The sequence below is a fragment of the Oncorhynchus tshawytscha genome, linkage group LG01 (genome assembly GCF_018296145.1).
Source record: "Oncorhynchus tshawytscha isolate Ot180627B linkage group LG01, Otsh_v2.0, whole genome shotgun sequence".
Classification (NCBI taxonomy): Eukaryota; Metazoa; Chordata; class Actinopteri; order Salmoniformes; family Salmonidae; genus Oncorhynchus; species Oncorhynchus tshawytscha.
The window spans coordinates 90829527-90845898 of NC_056429.1; the positions used below are offsets into that span (position 1 = coordinate 90829527).

At 39.7% G+C, this 16372-nt stretch overlaps 1 protein-coding gene across 2 annotated transcripts in view; it reads left to right on the top strand.

The window, feature by feature from the left end:
• The first annotated feature begins 186 nt into the window (after positions 1-186).
• The window catches only part of LOC112260028 (centrosomal protein of 170 kDa), a 100682-nt gene continuing 84496 nt past the window's right edge, over positions 187-16372 (top strand). The window contains exons 1-2 of one of the 2 annotated variants that reach the window (XM_042327304.1): positions 187-394; positions 1739-1869. The gene's annotated coding sequence lies outside the window, so the exon portion shown is untranslated. The remainder of the gene's footprint in view (positions 395-1738; positions 1870-16372) is intronic. The other variant, XM_042327301.1, reaches the window with a different exon arrangement.

Here is a 16372-nt window from a genome sequence, read left to right on the forward strand (position 1 = left end):
ATCAGATTGGAATGATCGCGAGATCAGTCTTCACAATCACATAAAATAGCTTTTATTCGGCCAAAACAATGTACACTAATACATATGTATCGAATTTATTAGCATATTGTAACAAAATTGTTGAACATCTTTGTTTTTGATAGTTGCATTTATTGTATTTGCCAATCAATCTGGAAAACACGCCCACCGGGTCGAGCTGGAACTGCAGACGCTGGCAACTCGTGGAGGATGTAGGAAACTGCTATTTGTAAGGAAAAGCGTTATTGCTGAGCAACTGAGAGAAGACCAACGTATATAGGCTACTAGGTCTGGGCACCGAGATCAGTGTACAGTTCCATTGGATATTGCAAAGCCTCCACCATAAAAGCCAGCGAAATAGAGCAGTAAATAAAAGGTAAGTGAGAAATGCAAGATAATGAAACGTTTCCCACAGCTGTATGATTGTCTTGGAGAGAATGTTGTATTGCTTCCAAGTAAACCAACTGTACAAATGAATAAATAAATGCAGTTCTTGGAATTCCCACTCCATCTTTTCTGTCTTTAGGCCTACTTTCTGACAATGTAACTGGAACAATGATATAATTGGCTACAACGTTTTCATTCCAGGGCATATTTGTGAATTATGAAAGAGCAGATGAACGTTTTAAATTATACTACTCAAAATTCACAATGGGGCGATGCAGAATGATTAGCCTATAAAGGCTGATGTTTTATTGGCTAACGTTATATAGAGAGAGTAGTGAGACTGGTTAGGCTGGTTGCAGTGTATTGTCATGCTGCATGCATGGCCACTTCTCCAGCTTTTGTGGGCTTGCTGCATTGTTGCAAATCTCCCCTGCCATGTAATCGGCTACTGTGTATCTGAGAAGATAACGCTGACCTGTAGTGTTTGATTATTTGCTACATTTCCTTTAGTTGATACAATTTGATAGTCTAATGCTTGCCTTTAGCTTTAGCCAACCAGGCTATGTTCAGGCTAGGCAGTACTGGACCGCTCGGGTTATCTGAATGTCCTGTTGTTCCCAGTTAATCAGTGGAGTTTACGGACCAGGGCTTTTATCCGATTGGTTCGTCTATTTGTAATGTCAGAGGATTTTTCTGAGTATATCCCTTTCTTTTCGGTCAGTTGTTTCTTTCCCGAGATGAAGCCCTTGTGTGTTCTGTAGTGTGGGGGCTTTATTTTGAAGCCAGACAGCTTGCCTCAGTGACCTGCTTTACTTCATATCGGCTCTCTTTGTGTAATGTATAGGTTTTTTCACCACACAAGGCTTCAACTTAAAAAGTGCTGCCAATGCATCTGAATAATTTTATATTTTTGGTTTAGTTTGGATTTCATAGTCCTCTCCATGAGACAATCTTGAACCTCTTTCAAGACGTCACCTAATGTCAAATTCCCATGAATTAGAGGGGTGTTTCGAAAAGAGCTCTCTTTTTTTTATCAGTAAAGCTCGAGATTCTGCTTTGTCCATTATGCTCATGAAAAGTGATAAACTAATGTGAATCAGGCAGGCGGGTGGTCTGTGAAATAATACTATACAAACATTTTAGAAACACAATAGTCAGACAAATTGATTGGCTTACAATAGCTAGAACCTTAATAAACCGATTTATTAAAGCTACACAGAACTTCTGGTACAGCTCCTGCATTAAACAGCCATTTGTCTGTGTGAAACAGACTGGAATTCTTTGAGAGCGGGACAGTGACCATCTGCTTTTGAATCGTTGTCTCCTCCTGCAGGAATTCAAGTGTTGGGCCTGTGCCACTGATAATCATAGCCAGCACTCCAACTGTAACCACTGGCTGTAGGCAGCTGTGTCCGACTCATTGGATGACTGGAGAGGCAGCACACTGAAGTAGCCTACGCCTAAGTACTGACCCATTTTACCATACTTTAGTTAGAGTACTTTAAATATAGTTCTGCATCAATTTGAAAGTATAATGTAAATTATTATCAAGGTCCTTATGCCACTCATGAAGCTCTTTTTAGAGTCTAGTCTCAATGGCCTCCTGGTAACAACAAGGTATACAGTATAATGTAAATTATTATCAAGGTCATCATGCCACTCATGAAGCTCTTTTTAGAGTCTAGTCTCAATGGCCTCCTGGTAACAACAAGGTATACAGTATAATGTAAATTATTATCAAGGTCCTTATGCCACTCATGAAGCTCTTTTTAGAGTCTAGTCTCAATGGCCTCCTGGTAACAACAAGGTATACAGTATAATGTAAATTATTATCAAGGTCATCATGCCACTCATGAAGCTCTTTTTGGAGTCTAGTCTCAATGACCTCCTGTTAACAACAAGCTTGTTTTCTTCAAGAATATCTTCATTTTTTATGTTTGAGGACTTTGTTGTCCAGCCCTGCCATTGTTTCTTAACAGCCAAGAGGAAGCTTGGGAAATGAGTTCACTTTACTACAGCATTTTGTATGTTGTTCATGAGACCCTCCTACTTCACTCTGCCATAGACACTGCCACAGGGCCAGTTCCCTTTTCAGTGTTGTTATAATAGTGTGTTGTTATAATAGTGTTGTTATACACACTAAGAATATAACTGAAGCTTCCACCAGGTCTATTTTACTAGAGGTTCATGGGTTAATTGCCTGAAAGAATAATGGGCTCTTGTTTTTAAGGAGAGGGATAATTAAGCAATAAGGCCCAAGGGGGTGTGGTATATGGCCAATATCACGCCTAAGGGCTGTTCTTATGCACAACGCAACTCGGAGTGCCTGGATACAGCCCTTAGTCGTGGTATATTGGCCACAAACCCCGAGGTGCCTTATTGCTATTATAGACTGGTTACTAACGGAAATAGAGCAGTAAAAATACATTCTTTGTCATACCGCTGGTATACAGTGTGATATACCACGGCTGTCAGCCAATCAGAAATCAGGGCTCGAACCACCAGTTTATAATTGTAGTTATACCATGGGTAGGCTAGTTGCATCTATTTCATCAGCCATGTTATAAAACAATAACATCCACTTTTTCCACATGTAGAATAAGTGTCTCAAACTACATGCAATCAACTTCACATCCGTTTTGGGGTGTGACATTGGCCTATTATCTTTGCCAGTATGGATAATTTCTTTCCATGTGCCAGTCTCTGTTTCTGTGTGAGTGACATGGCTATTTTTATTGTCCTGTGAAAATAGGAAGGCCATCTCTGGACAACATTAGAGGTGGTGTCATAGCTAACTTGGAATGGCTAGTTAAGTGCTAATGTCACTAGTAAGGCCAGAGCCGAGCAAGGTGGAGCTAATGTTTCAGCTTCACAGGCTGTGGTCAGTGTATTTACTGAATCAAACATTTTCTTTACTTGCTCTATAATAACCTGTATGAGCTTAAACATAATGCATAAGCGGAAAAGTGTATGTTTTCTAAAATATAACATACATGTATTTTTGTGTCTTGAGTAATGTAGCCTCCTTTCACTGCTACCGCCCTGTATAGACCAGATCCTAGATGGTGCATGATTGTGACCAATGAATTCAGTGTCCCATGTCATCTACTGATGTCCACATCCTTATGTCTGGCACCAGCCAGTAGGGTCACCATTAGTGCAGGTTCCCCATATCCCTAGAGAATGTTATGATTATATCCATCATGACATTGTTGCATGTGTGCTAAATCACCAGTGACCTATATACATTTAGCTTATAATAATACTATGATTAATAATAATAATAATAATATATACCTTATTGTTCATAGCTGGTCATTTTTCCGTGCTGCTGTTGAATTAGGGATTTCTAAGAACATCTATCAATGAAGTTGGAAAAGGATTGTAATCTATTGTTTGATGTGAATGGATGTGAACGGATGCCCAATCGGGATTCACTTGAATATAAGTTTTCATTGCTATTTTTAATGTAAACAATTATGCCATGCTGCACTTAAAACATGTACAGACATTTGAATGTCAATAGTATTACAGTCATCAATTACAGTCTATACGTTGAAGCCTATCTGAGTAAACATACAGTATGCCTAGCATGTATTTCCATATGTAGGTCATATGGATCATTAAATGGGTCATTAAAGATCCCATGGCACTTATCGTAAGAGTAGGGGGGTTAACCCCGGTGACCTGGCTAAATCTGGCCCTCAAACCATCATGGTCATCTAATCATCCCCAGCTTACAATTGGCTCATTCACCCCCCTCCTCTCCCCTGTAACTATTCCCCAGATCGTTGCTGTAAATGAGAATGTGTTCTCAGTCAACTTACCTGGTAAAATAACGGTAAAATAAAAGATAAAAAAAATTAAGGTCAATGAGCATGTGTATTAAATAAGGGTTTACGTACTGATCACAATAAGGCTCAGTTTAGGATGCAGGATTATTGCACAGTTTGGTTTTTCTCACAAGCTGCTCAGGTGATAGATGAGCTGTCTAGGTGCTGTCTTGGTGCTGTCTTTGTGTTGTCTTTGTGCTGTCTGGGTGCTGTCTGGGTGCTGTCTACAAGGAAATGTTTTGTGAAGATAGGGGCTCTTTGAGTTAATTTGGTCAAACAGAGTTGGTCTGTAGAGCTTGTTTTCCATAGCCATTCTCCCTATAAGGTCTCCTGTCCCCATACTGTAGCACCCAGCAATACGGTTCACTAACAAAGGGAGACTGTTAGCTATTGTTCAACTTTGCAGTCAGCCTATCTTAGCCTATCCCGGGGGCTCTTGAATGAAACAAAAATGAATGAGATTGCTTATCTCACCTAGACGGATCTCACCTAGACGTATCTCACCTAGACAGCCATATAAGTGCTGAGTCCTTTGTGATAGTTATTTTGTTCTGTCACCAAATAATAATTTTTGCATTTATGAATTAAGCCATGTTATTACGGATCCATAGTCTAACTGAGATCATATAAGGATATGCTGATTAAAGGATGGCAATACAAATACTATTCTATGTGAGCAGTTGGCATAGTGGCACATTGTGGTTAGGTAAGCAAGTGACACAATGTGTTTTTCATGTATGAGCACAGGAAAAGTAGTCCATTCTGGTACAAACTTCAAAGTGAATTGTCTCCATACAGACAGTCAGCATGAAGCAGCAACACGCCCCTGGGAATAAGCCATTGTACCCTCAATGTGTGCCCAGTAGTTTAGTTGGAAGTCTTCCTATTGCATAGTCACATTTCCCCCCAAATTACCAGACACTGACCGTGTCTGAATACCCATTCTTGCGACCTAAATAGTAGGCCATTTGAGTACACCAAAAAAATTGTTTTATAGTGTGTGACATTTTGAAAATTGAGTATACTTGAAATGCCCGGATTTCATACTCATTAAGGCTTTTACAACAGCTGATCAATTAGATATTGGGATGAGCTCCCAAAATGCACCAATTAATGCGAAACAACACTATAGAGCATGACGCATTCTCATGATACCAAAATAGAAAGTTTTAAGTATGTGAATTCTTTCAAATCTAGTATGGTTTAAATGCCAGGACGTTCTTATAATTTCAGCTCTTCATCTAGTAGGATTAGATGCATACTTTTCCACAATGCATTGGAAGAGGTGGGCTGCGAGTGATAGGCCCTAGTTCTCTTCAAGTAGCCAAACAATAGAACTGGGCTACAGAATTGGGAAGATGCCGAATAACGATGGTGTTCAAATGTAGGCTAAGCCGTTTTTGAATCGTATCTAGTATTGTATCATAGGCTACATTTGAGAAAACAGAAGCCTTTTTAAAATGTATTTTTTAACCAAAGTGGATTTCTGTTTTCATTGAAAAGTGTTTCTTGTTCTCTTGGCCTTTGCCCAAGCTTTTAAAGAAAATACTAAACCACCTTTTGATTTCCGGGGACTCGGGATGTGACTGAGTTATTGAGTTTCCCAAAAGCTTCGTAGCACTAAGACCATATTTCGTCCTTTTAGTTTCAATGGAATTAAGATGATTCTTTTTCCCATTGCTTTTGGGAAAACCAGCCCAGGACTGTTTATTTGAACATATGGATTGGTTTAGTTTTGTAGGCGTGGCTACCTATTTAATTATTACATTTCTGGATCAAGCCTTAGCAGTCATTCTGATCTTGTTCCCAATGAACAGTGCTTGAGTTTATTATGTTGCCGTCCAACGGTTGTGAATTTGCGACACACCCAATTGTCTACGTTTGTCTGTGCAATAGCCTTCTGATTGGAACATTTGAAACGTTTTTGTGTGTGTACTAGGCTATTTGATTTCATTTATATATGTTATATGCTATGTTTGGTTTCACTGATAAATATGTTGAAATGGACCCAAATGATCTTTCTCCATCTTCAGTCCTTTTTAAATAGGATCGATGTGCTCTATGGTCTACTTACAGTATAGGTCCAATGTGATAGTCTGCCTATAATCAGCCTGAGTAGGCTTATGACTCCATTGGGTCCAATGTGATAGTCTGCCTGTAACCAGTTTAGAGAAATGTATCGAGTTGAAAACAAACTATTATCAGGCTGGCTAATGCGATGCATGTCTGTTGAATTTGGAAAGATCTACCCGCACTTGACCCCGTCCCATCTACTCAGCCAGTCAGGAGCCCCTACTGCGTTGCGGCCGTGGCATACTGCATACATTTTACTAAACGGTATATGCTAAATAGTATTCAACAATGAGTACATAGTATGCTGTTTAGGTATGTAGTAAGCTTGTATTGGTTTTCGGACACGGCCAGTGTCTGCGCTCTCTGTTGGTATTGTAATCACGTCTAATATTAGCAAGGGATGTTGTCTGAGGCCACGGTGCCCTCAAGGAATGGATACACAACATCAATTGATTGTGTGGTTATATAAGATGTAGCCTGCCAGTGATGAGTAATCACTCCCATACCGAAAACAAACAGATTGATGGGATTGCTGTGCAGCCTTTAAAGAAAGGATCCTTGTGTTTGATCTTTCCTTTTGTGAAAAGTTAGATATATACCTCTGTGTTTTCTGGTCTGGCCTGGCCTCATCTGGTATGGTCTGGTCTGGCCTGACTGTAAATAATAGTGCAGTCATCTGGGACCAGAATAAGACAGAGTAAGATCCAGTCCTTTTAGTTGTTTATTGCCCTGGGCTGTTGTCTTGCCTCCCTATTCTTTCTGACTGTCGATGCAGCCATGTATCAAAGTAAAGGGCTCTCATTAGCTTTGGGCCTGCTGAAACAATAAAGAAGATCAGGCAAGCTATTTCATTTATGAGGTTTTACAAGCTATTTCATTTATGAGGTTTTACAATCTAGTTCCATTTAGTTGACAGGAGGCCACATTTAACATGGCAGCCTTTACTGAAACACCTGCCTCAGCATCTTGGATATATGTGGGAGTGCTTGCACAGATTGCCTATGCATTATTTTGTGTGTGTGTGTGCGCACGCATCTGGCAGTGATAGGTGGTCTGAGTCAGTAGCCCTGGCCTATGATGGGATAAGGAGGCTGAGGGACTGTTGCATCATGTGACCATGGCGCTACTTGGATGATCCATGGTCACAGGAGAGAAACACATTAGAGACACCCGGAAGAGAACGCTCCATTCATATGTCACTTTCTCTCAGAGGGAGCCTGAAATCTGATTTTTTAGCGAGGAGGGAATGATTTTGAATGGCTGGAATGAGATCACTATACTACTTACACAATTTGTCATGTTGTATTTAGATAAAGTAAAGCTATGGCTTAGAAGGGGATTAGCCAAAGAGCTGATTATGCTAGATTCACTTGTGCTTTCTCCAATTATTTTTGTCCTTTAAGGGATGACTTCATTGTCTTGGCTAGTAGGACCCCCCACACACACACACCACACACACACACACACGCACCTCCCATGTCAGAGAGCTGGATTGTTCTAAGCTGACTGTGCATGCTTTTTGTAAAAAAAAAAATATATATTATTATTTATTACAAAAAACACAAGGAAGGGGTAACATTAAAGTATCAGAACATGAAGGGCAAACACTACAGCATCAAGACACTAACAAACATGTGACTGTGAATGCTTTGTGAGGAGGAGAAGGCATGAGAAACAGGAAGTAAGCTCAATGCTTCCTGAGGATGGCCTTCGCTCGTCTTTCAATCCCCTTGGACAGGAGGTTAGATTGTTACACTGCATTTGTGATTTGAAAAACTACTCTGTGTTTTAAACATATTCTCATGCAGTAACAGTAGCCCCTATAAGGCAAAACAAGCTAATTTTCCACAATGTGTATGATTAGCTTTTCACCTCTTACACAGAAGTCAGTTAAGAACACATTCTTATTTTCAATGACGGCCTAGGAACGGTGGGTTAACTGCCTCGTTCAGGGGCAGAACGACAGATTTTCAGCTTGTCACCCCGGGTTTTCCAATCTTGCAACCTTACAGTTAACTAGTCCAACGCAATAACGGCCTGCCTCTCTCTCGTTGCACTCCACAAGGAGACTGCCTGTACGCGAATTCAGTAAGCCAAGGTAAGTTGCTAGCTAGCATTAAACTTATCTTATAAAACACAATCAATCATAATCACTAGTTAACTCCTTATGGTATAGGGGACGCTTGCATCCCACTTGACCAAAAGCCAGGGAAAATGCAGCGCGGCAAATTCAAATAAAATTATATAAAAATCAAACTTTCATTAAATCACACATGTAAGATACTAAATTAAAAGCTACACTCGTTGTGAATCCAGCCAACATGTCAGATTTTAAAAAGGCTTTTCGGCGAAAGCATAAGAAGCTATTATCTGATGATAGCACAACAGTAAACAAAGAGAGTGGCATATTTCAACCCTGCAGGCGCTACACAAAACGCAGAAATAAAATATAAAACATGCCTTACCTTTGACTAGCTACTTTTGTTGGCACTCCAATATGTCCCATAAACATCACAATTGGTCCGTTTGTTCGATTAATTCCGTCCATATATATCCAAAATGTCCATTTATTTGGTGCGTTTGATCCAGAAAAAAAGAGCTTCCAAATTGAGCAACGTCATTACAAAATCTCAAAAGTCCCTGGAAACTTTGCCAAAACATTTCAAACTACTTTTGTAATACAACTTTAGGTATTTTTAAACATTAATAAATCGATCAAATTGAAGACGGGTCTATCTGTGTTCAATACAGGAAGACAACAAACCAACGCTACTTTTCAAGTCTTTCGCAAATCAACAGTGTTACCCATTTCCTAGATGGCTGTTATTCTTCATTGCACAAAGGAATAACCTCAACCAAATTCCAAAGACTGGTGGCATCCAGTGGAAGCGGTAGGAACTGAAAACAACTCCCAATGAGAACTCACTGAACAGACAGAGACCTAAAACAAAAAATTCTGAACTGTTAGTCCTCAGGGTTTTGCCTGCTACATAAGTTCTGTTATACTCACAGACATGATTCAAACAGTTTTAGAAACTTCAGAGTGTTTTCTATCCACATCTACTAATAATATGCATATCTTATATTCTTGGCATGAGTAGCAGGAAGTTGAAATTGGGCACGCTATTTATCCAAAAGTGAAAATGCTGACCCCTATACCTTAAGTTAACTACACATGGTTGATGATATTACTAGATATTATCTAGCGTGTTCTGCGTTGCATATCATCTGACTGAGCATACAAGCATACAAGTATTTAAGTATCTGACTGAGCGGTGGTAGGCAGAAGCAGGCTTGTAAACATTCATTCAAACAGCACTTTCGTGAGTTTTGCCAGCAGCAGTTGTGCGTCAAGCATTGCGCTGTTTATGACATCAAGCCTATCAACTCCCGAGATGAGGCTGGTGTAACCGAAGTGAAATGGCTAGCTAGTTAGCGCGCGCTAATAGTGTTTCAAACGTCACTCGCTCTGAGCCTTCTAGTGGTTGTTCCCCTTGCTCTGCATGGGGCCCAAAAAAAACTATTTCCGATTGTTATGAAAACTTGAAATCGGTACTAATTAATCGGCCATTCCGATTAATTGGTCGACCTCTAGTCCTGACTCTCTGCGGTCATTAAAGATCCCATGGCACTTATCGTAAGAGTAGGGGTGTTTACCCCGGTGTCCTGGCTAAATTCCCAAACTGGCCCTCAAACCATCACGGTCACCTAATAATCACCAGTTTACAATTGGCTCATTCATCCCCCTCCCCTGTAACTATTTCCCAGGTCGTTGCTGCAAATGAGAATGTGTTCTCAGTCAACTTACCTGGTAAAATAACAGATAAATAAAATAAAAAATTAAAATTAGAGGGAAATAGTCCTATAATTCCTATAATAACTACAACCTAAAACTTCTTACCTGGGAATATTGAAGACTCATGTTACAGTTGTTTACGATTGCTTACACACTCAAATTTAACTTTTCCCACAATTAGCAAAACCTTACACTCAAGGAGCAAAACACAAGGCTAGATTTGCACAACCGTAAGCACATTGTCAGCTTCACACTATTTGCAAAACATTACACACAGTGATTGGCACAACACTAAACACACTTGTAAACATCAGACACAGAAGTATATCATGATGTATCTTCCTTGCAATTCCAAAGAACTGACTGTCAAAATACCACACATATGAGCCAATCTGTTAAACACAGCCATTAGGTGAATTGTAGACACACCAATCAGGTTTAAGCACTATAAAAATGCAGCAGGTAGGTTCACCTGCCTTCAACCAAAATGGAAGGAGTCAGTAGAAGAGTGAGGGTGAGAGGAGGAGTACACAGAGGAGGAGAAGGAGGTAGAGGAAGAGGCAGAGGCCGAGGCCGAGGTCGAGGAAGACCTGAAGCAGGAGGAGAACGTGCACAAAGAAGAAGAGGACCAAACTTATCAAATGACATTCGTGCAACACTAGTGGACCATGTTGTGAACCACGGATTGACGCTGAGGGAGGCTGGGAAATCTTAGCAGATATACGGTGGCATCTGTCATAAGGGCTTTTCGACAGGAAAACAGGTAGAAGATCTGTCCACAGTTACAGTAATCAGCAGCTTATTGTCAGCACCATATCAGCACTTTTGATACCTCTTCCTGTGACATTGTACACTAAGTTACATGTATTATTCTCTACATAGGATTGAGGGTCAGGAACGACAAGGAGGAAGGGGGCCCATATTCACGCAAGAACAAGAGAGATAATAAACATGGTTTTGGCCAATAATGCTATCAGGCTCAGAGAACTACAAGCCAACATTATCGGTAACCATGCCATTTTCAATAATGTCCATCAGGCTCAGAGAACTACAAGCCAACATTATTGGTGATCATGCCATTTTCAATAATGTCCATCAGGCTCAGAGAACTACAAGCCAACATTATCGGTGACCATGCCATTTTCAATAATGTTCATCAGGTCTCTCAGTCAACACTGGCACGCATCCTGAAAAGACATCAGGTTCAAATGAAACAACTTTATCGAGTGCCTTTTGAGCGGAATTCAGAGGGTGAAACTGCTGCGGCATGAGTATGTGGAGGTTTGTATTGTTCACTTTAGCACTGTGATGTTGCAAACTGCACACATTACTTTTTTTACATTGACTGTATACTAGACCTATCCTGAACTACACAATCTTGTCTTTCACTGTATTTCAGGGAGTTTTGCAGATGGATGCTGAGGAAATCCTGCATGAATTCATATACAGTGGGGCAAAAAAGTATTTAGTCAGCCACCCATTGTGCAATTTCTCCCACTTAAAAAGATGAGAGAGGCCTGTAATTTTCATCATAGGTACACTTCAATATGACAGACAAAATCAGAAAAAAAATCCAGAAAATCACATTGTAGGATTTTTTATTAATTTATTTCCAAATTATGGTGGAAAATACGTATTTGGTCAATAACAAAAGTTTCTCAATACTTTGTTATATACCCTTTGTTGGCAATGACATAGGTCAAACGTTTTCTGTAAGTCTTCACAAGGTTTTCACACACTGTTGCTGGTATTTTGGCCCATTCCTCCATGCAGATCTCCTCTAGAACAGTGATGTTTTGTGACAGCGCCCAGCATACAAAAGCATTCCAAACATTTTCCAACCAAGCAGAGGTGTCAAAAAAGTCAGAAATAGCAATAAAATAAATCACTTACCTTTGAAGATCTTCCTCTTTTTGCAATCCCAAGGGTCCCAGCTACATAACAAATGGTCCTTTTGTTCGATAAAGTCCTTCTTTATATCCCAAAAAAGTCAGTATAGTTGGCACGCTTGATTCAATAATACACCGGTTTCCCTCGTTCAAAATGCATACAAATGAAACCCAAAAGTCACCAATAAACTTTGTCCAAACAAGTCAAACAACATTTCCACTCAATCCTCAGGTACCCTAATATGTAAAAAAATGCAAAAATTTAAGACAGAGAATAGTATGTTCATTACCGGAGATAAATAACGAAGTGCAAGCCCTCACTGACTCACACCACAACACTACAGCCAAATGGGAGCAACTTAGAAAAACTACAAATTCTAGCATATTTTTCATAAAAACAGTGCTGAAACTCTGTCTAACGACTGTTGACATCAACTGGAAGCCCGAGGAACTGCAATCTGGGAGGTATTCCTTTGGTATTCCCATAGACAGCCATTATAATGAGTGGTGATGTCACGTTCTGACCTTTATTTCCTTTGTTTTGTCATTATTTAGTATGGGCAGGGCGTGAGTTGGGGTGGGCAGTCTGTTTGTTTTTCTATGATTTGGGTATTTCTATGGTTCGGCCTAGTATGGTTCTCAATCAGAGGCAGGTGTCATTAGTTGTCTCTGATTGAGAATCATACTTAGGTAGCCTGGGTTTCACGGTGTGTTTGTTCCTGTCTCTGTGTTTCCACCAGATAGGACTGTTTTGGGTTTTCACGTTTCTTGTTTTTGTTAGTTTGTTCATGTGAAGTGCTTTATTAAACATGAATCAAAATAACCACGCTGCGCTTTGGTCCGCCTCTCCTTCACGTCAAGAAAACCGTTACAGGTGAGCTCAAAAAATAAATTCCCGGATGGATTCTCCTTGGGTTTTCACCTGCCATATCAATTCTGTTATACTCACAGACATTAACTTCAGAGTGTTATCTATTTAATAATACCACTTAAATGCATATCCTAGCTTCTGGGCCTAAGTAACAGGCAGTTTACTTTGGGCACGTCAGTCATCCAAAATACTGAATACTGCCACCGGCCCACAAGTAGTTAATTAACCTCACTAGGGTACCCGTTATAAAAATTCATAAAACATACAAGTGTTGTACATCGGTTTAATGAACTTCTTGTTAATCCAACCACGGTGCCAGATTTCAAAAAGGCTTTACAGCGAAAACATACCATGCGATTATCTGAGAACAGCGCCCAGCAGACAAATCATTACAAATAGTTAATACATGTCCGATAAAGTCCCACTTTATAGCCAAAAACCTCAGTTTTGTTTGCACGCTTTCTTCAGCAATCCACAGGCTCAAACGCAGTCACAAAAGGTAGATGAAAAATCCAAATAGTGTCCGTAAAGTTTGTAGAAACATGTCAAACGATATTTAGAATCAATCCTCAGGTTGCTTTTATTCTAAATAATCGATAATATTTCAACCGGACAATAACGTCGTCAATATAAAAGGTAAACAAGAAAAGCGCGCACTCGGACGTACGCATGAAAAACCTCTGGGACACTGTAGGGTCCATTCATGCAGAGTGGTCTTACTCTCTCATTTTTCAGAATACAAGCCTGAAACAATTTCTAAACACTGTTGACATCTAGGGGAAGCCATAGGAAGTGCAATTTGAATCCTACGTCAATGGATACTGTAATGGCATTCAATAAAACTACAAACATTTAAAAAATCCCACTTCCTGGATGGATTTTTCTCAGGTTTTTGCCTGCCAAATCAGTTTTGTTATACTCAGACATTATTTTAACAGTTTTGGAAACTTTAGAGTGTTTTCTATTATATGCATATCCTAGCTTCTGGGTCTGAGTAGCAGGCAGTTTACTTTGGGCACTCTTTTCATCCGGAGGTGAAAATAGTGCCCCCTACCCTAGTGAAGTTAAAGGTTCAATGCAGCTGTTTAAAAAAAATCTTATTATCAAATTATTTGTAACAATTAAGTACCTTACTAGCTAGGTTGCCATACAATTCGTGACAGATTTTCAATGTGAATATTCAAAAATCTTCATAAAAACAAAATGCACATTTTCCCACCAGAGATGTGTTTCCATCAAATTGATTTGTTGTGGATAAAAGGCTGTGTGTGAGGACGCAGTGCACATGAAAACAACTTTTGCGTTGAAATTCCCTTGAACTGAATACAAAATACAAGTGAAATGGGTTTCCATCACATTTTCAACTCAAAAAATGTTGCGTTATGTAAATGAGTCATTGCAGATGACGCCGATGGACATGGCCGCCTTGTTTCAGGCTTCTAAGCAAATTTACAGTCTTATTTGTAATGTTATTTCTCACATTATTAGCCCAGAACGTCCTTTGCGTTACTAGATACAGCTGGAAAGAAGTTTTGGATATCAGAGAGGCAGTAACTCACCAGCATTTTGACCAAGAATACGACTTTCCTGAATTGGATCCTTTTTTCGTACCTTCCAAGGCGACTTAACTTATCACAGAGGTAGCTCCAAGATTCCGCCGGCGGAGAAGAGGTATTTGGAGACTACTTTTAGTCAGACTCAGGAGGCGTGCACACCATCCACCACTTCCGGGTATATTACACGCTAATGTTCAGTCCCTGAGCAATAAAGTTGACGAGCTCAGGGTGAGGATCTCCTTCCAGATAGATATCAGGGACTGTAACATACTCTGTTTCACGGAATCATGGCTCTCTCTGGATATACTGTCCTCGTCCATACAGCCAGCTGGTTTTTCAATACATTGTGTAGATAGGAATAAATAATTATCTGGTAGGAAGAAAGGCGGAGGTGTATGTTTCATGATTATAAAATAAAAGAGAGCTGCACACTCTAGGAGCTCAGATGCAAAAACAGCCAAGCTGTCTTCATCAGGGTATAATCACAAACACTGTGGGATGACTCGTTTATATAGTGTCAAAAGACACAGGTGTGTCATGGCCAAGAGTGGCCTAATATCATTGGTTAATTATCAAATATTATAATGTCATACAAAGAACAGCATACAAACAACAAATGGATAGCATACGATCATAGATTAATTTGACTACACAAGCTTACAAACAATTACAATGGCAAAGTCACAATAATCACAAGAATGGCTCCAGATCAAAGTCTACGTTGAGACCGAAGGGCGCAAGGGTCTTTAAGTTAAAGATCCAGGAAGCCTCTCGTTTTAACAATAAATTATCAGGGAAATCGATCCCAATCAAAGGTGTTATTACGTTGCTAGCTAGCAACTTACCTTGGCTTTTACTGCATTCGGGTAACAGGCAGGCTCCTCGTGGAGTGCAATGAGAAGCAGGCGATTAGAGCGTTGGACTAGTTAACTGTAAGGTTGCAAGATTGGATCCCCGAGCTGACAAGGTAAAAATCTGTCGTTCTGCCCCTGAACAAGGCAGTTAAACCCACCGTTCCTAGGCAGTCATTGAAAATAAGAATGTGTTCTTAACCGACTTGCATAGTTAAATAAAGGTATAATTATTATAATTTTTTTAATTGGCAAAATCAGCACCCAAAAATACTGTGTTCTGATTGTTAAGAAAACTTGAAATCGGCCCTAATTAATCGTCCATTCCGTTTAAAATCGGTCAACCTCTAGTTTGGAACTCTTATTGGTCTATTAACTCATTTACCATATGGTGATGTCGCCATGGAAGGCCGAAAATCCCTCCCACAAAAACAGGCTGAAATTTCAGGCTGTGTTTTCAAACAGCGCTTACACTAAAAGGGCATTATTATAATGTTCACAAGTTCACAGTATTATTCCAAACTCATAGTGTAGAAATATAGATGAAACAACGGAAAATCACATTTTTCACATTGTTATCAATGTTCATAAATTTCAATTATTCTAAATTGTCAGCAACCCAGAGTTTGTAAAGTTCTGGTTTAAATGAAACTGACAGAATTCCCAACTTACAGAAGTCAAATCAAATGTTTATTCACGAGAGCTCAGCAAGTGATATACAAAGACATTCCTTTTATACCATGCTTCTTATTTACGCACACACATGCACACTAACATTAGGAGAGCTGTCTTCTCCAGAATTCTCACCACTCTATATTACTACCCAGACGACAGTTCCATTCCCCCAAGATTAGGGAAAACTTAGTGTAGGATGCAGGATACAGTATATACATGAAGTCGGAAGTTTACATACTCGTAGGCTGGAGTCATTAAAACTCGTTTTTCAACCACTCCACACATTTCTTGTTAACAAACCATAGTTTTGGCATAGTTTGGTCGGTTAGGACATCTACTTTGTGCATGACAGAAGTAATTTTTCCAACAACGTTTTACAGATTATTTCACTGTATCACAATTCCAGTGGGTTAAAAGTTTACA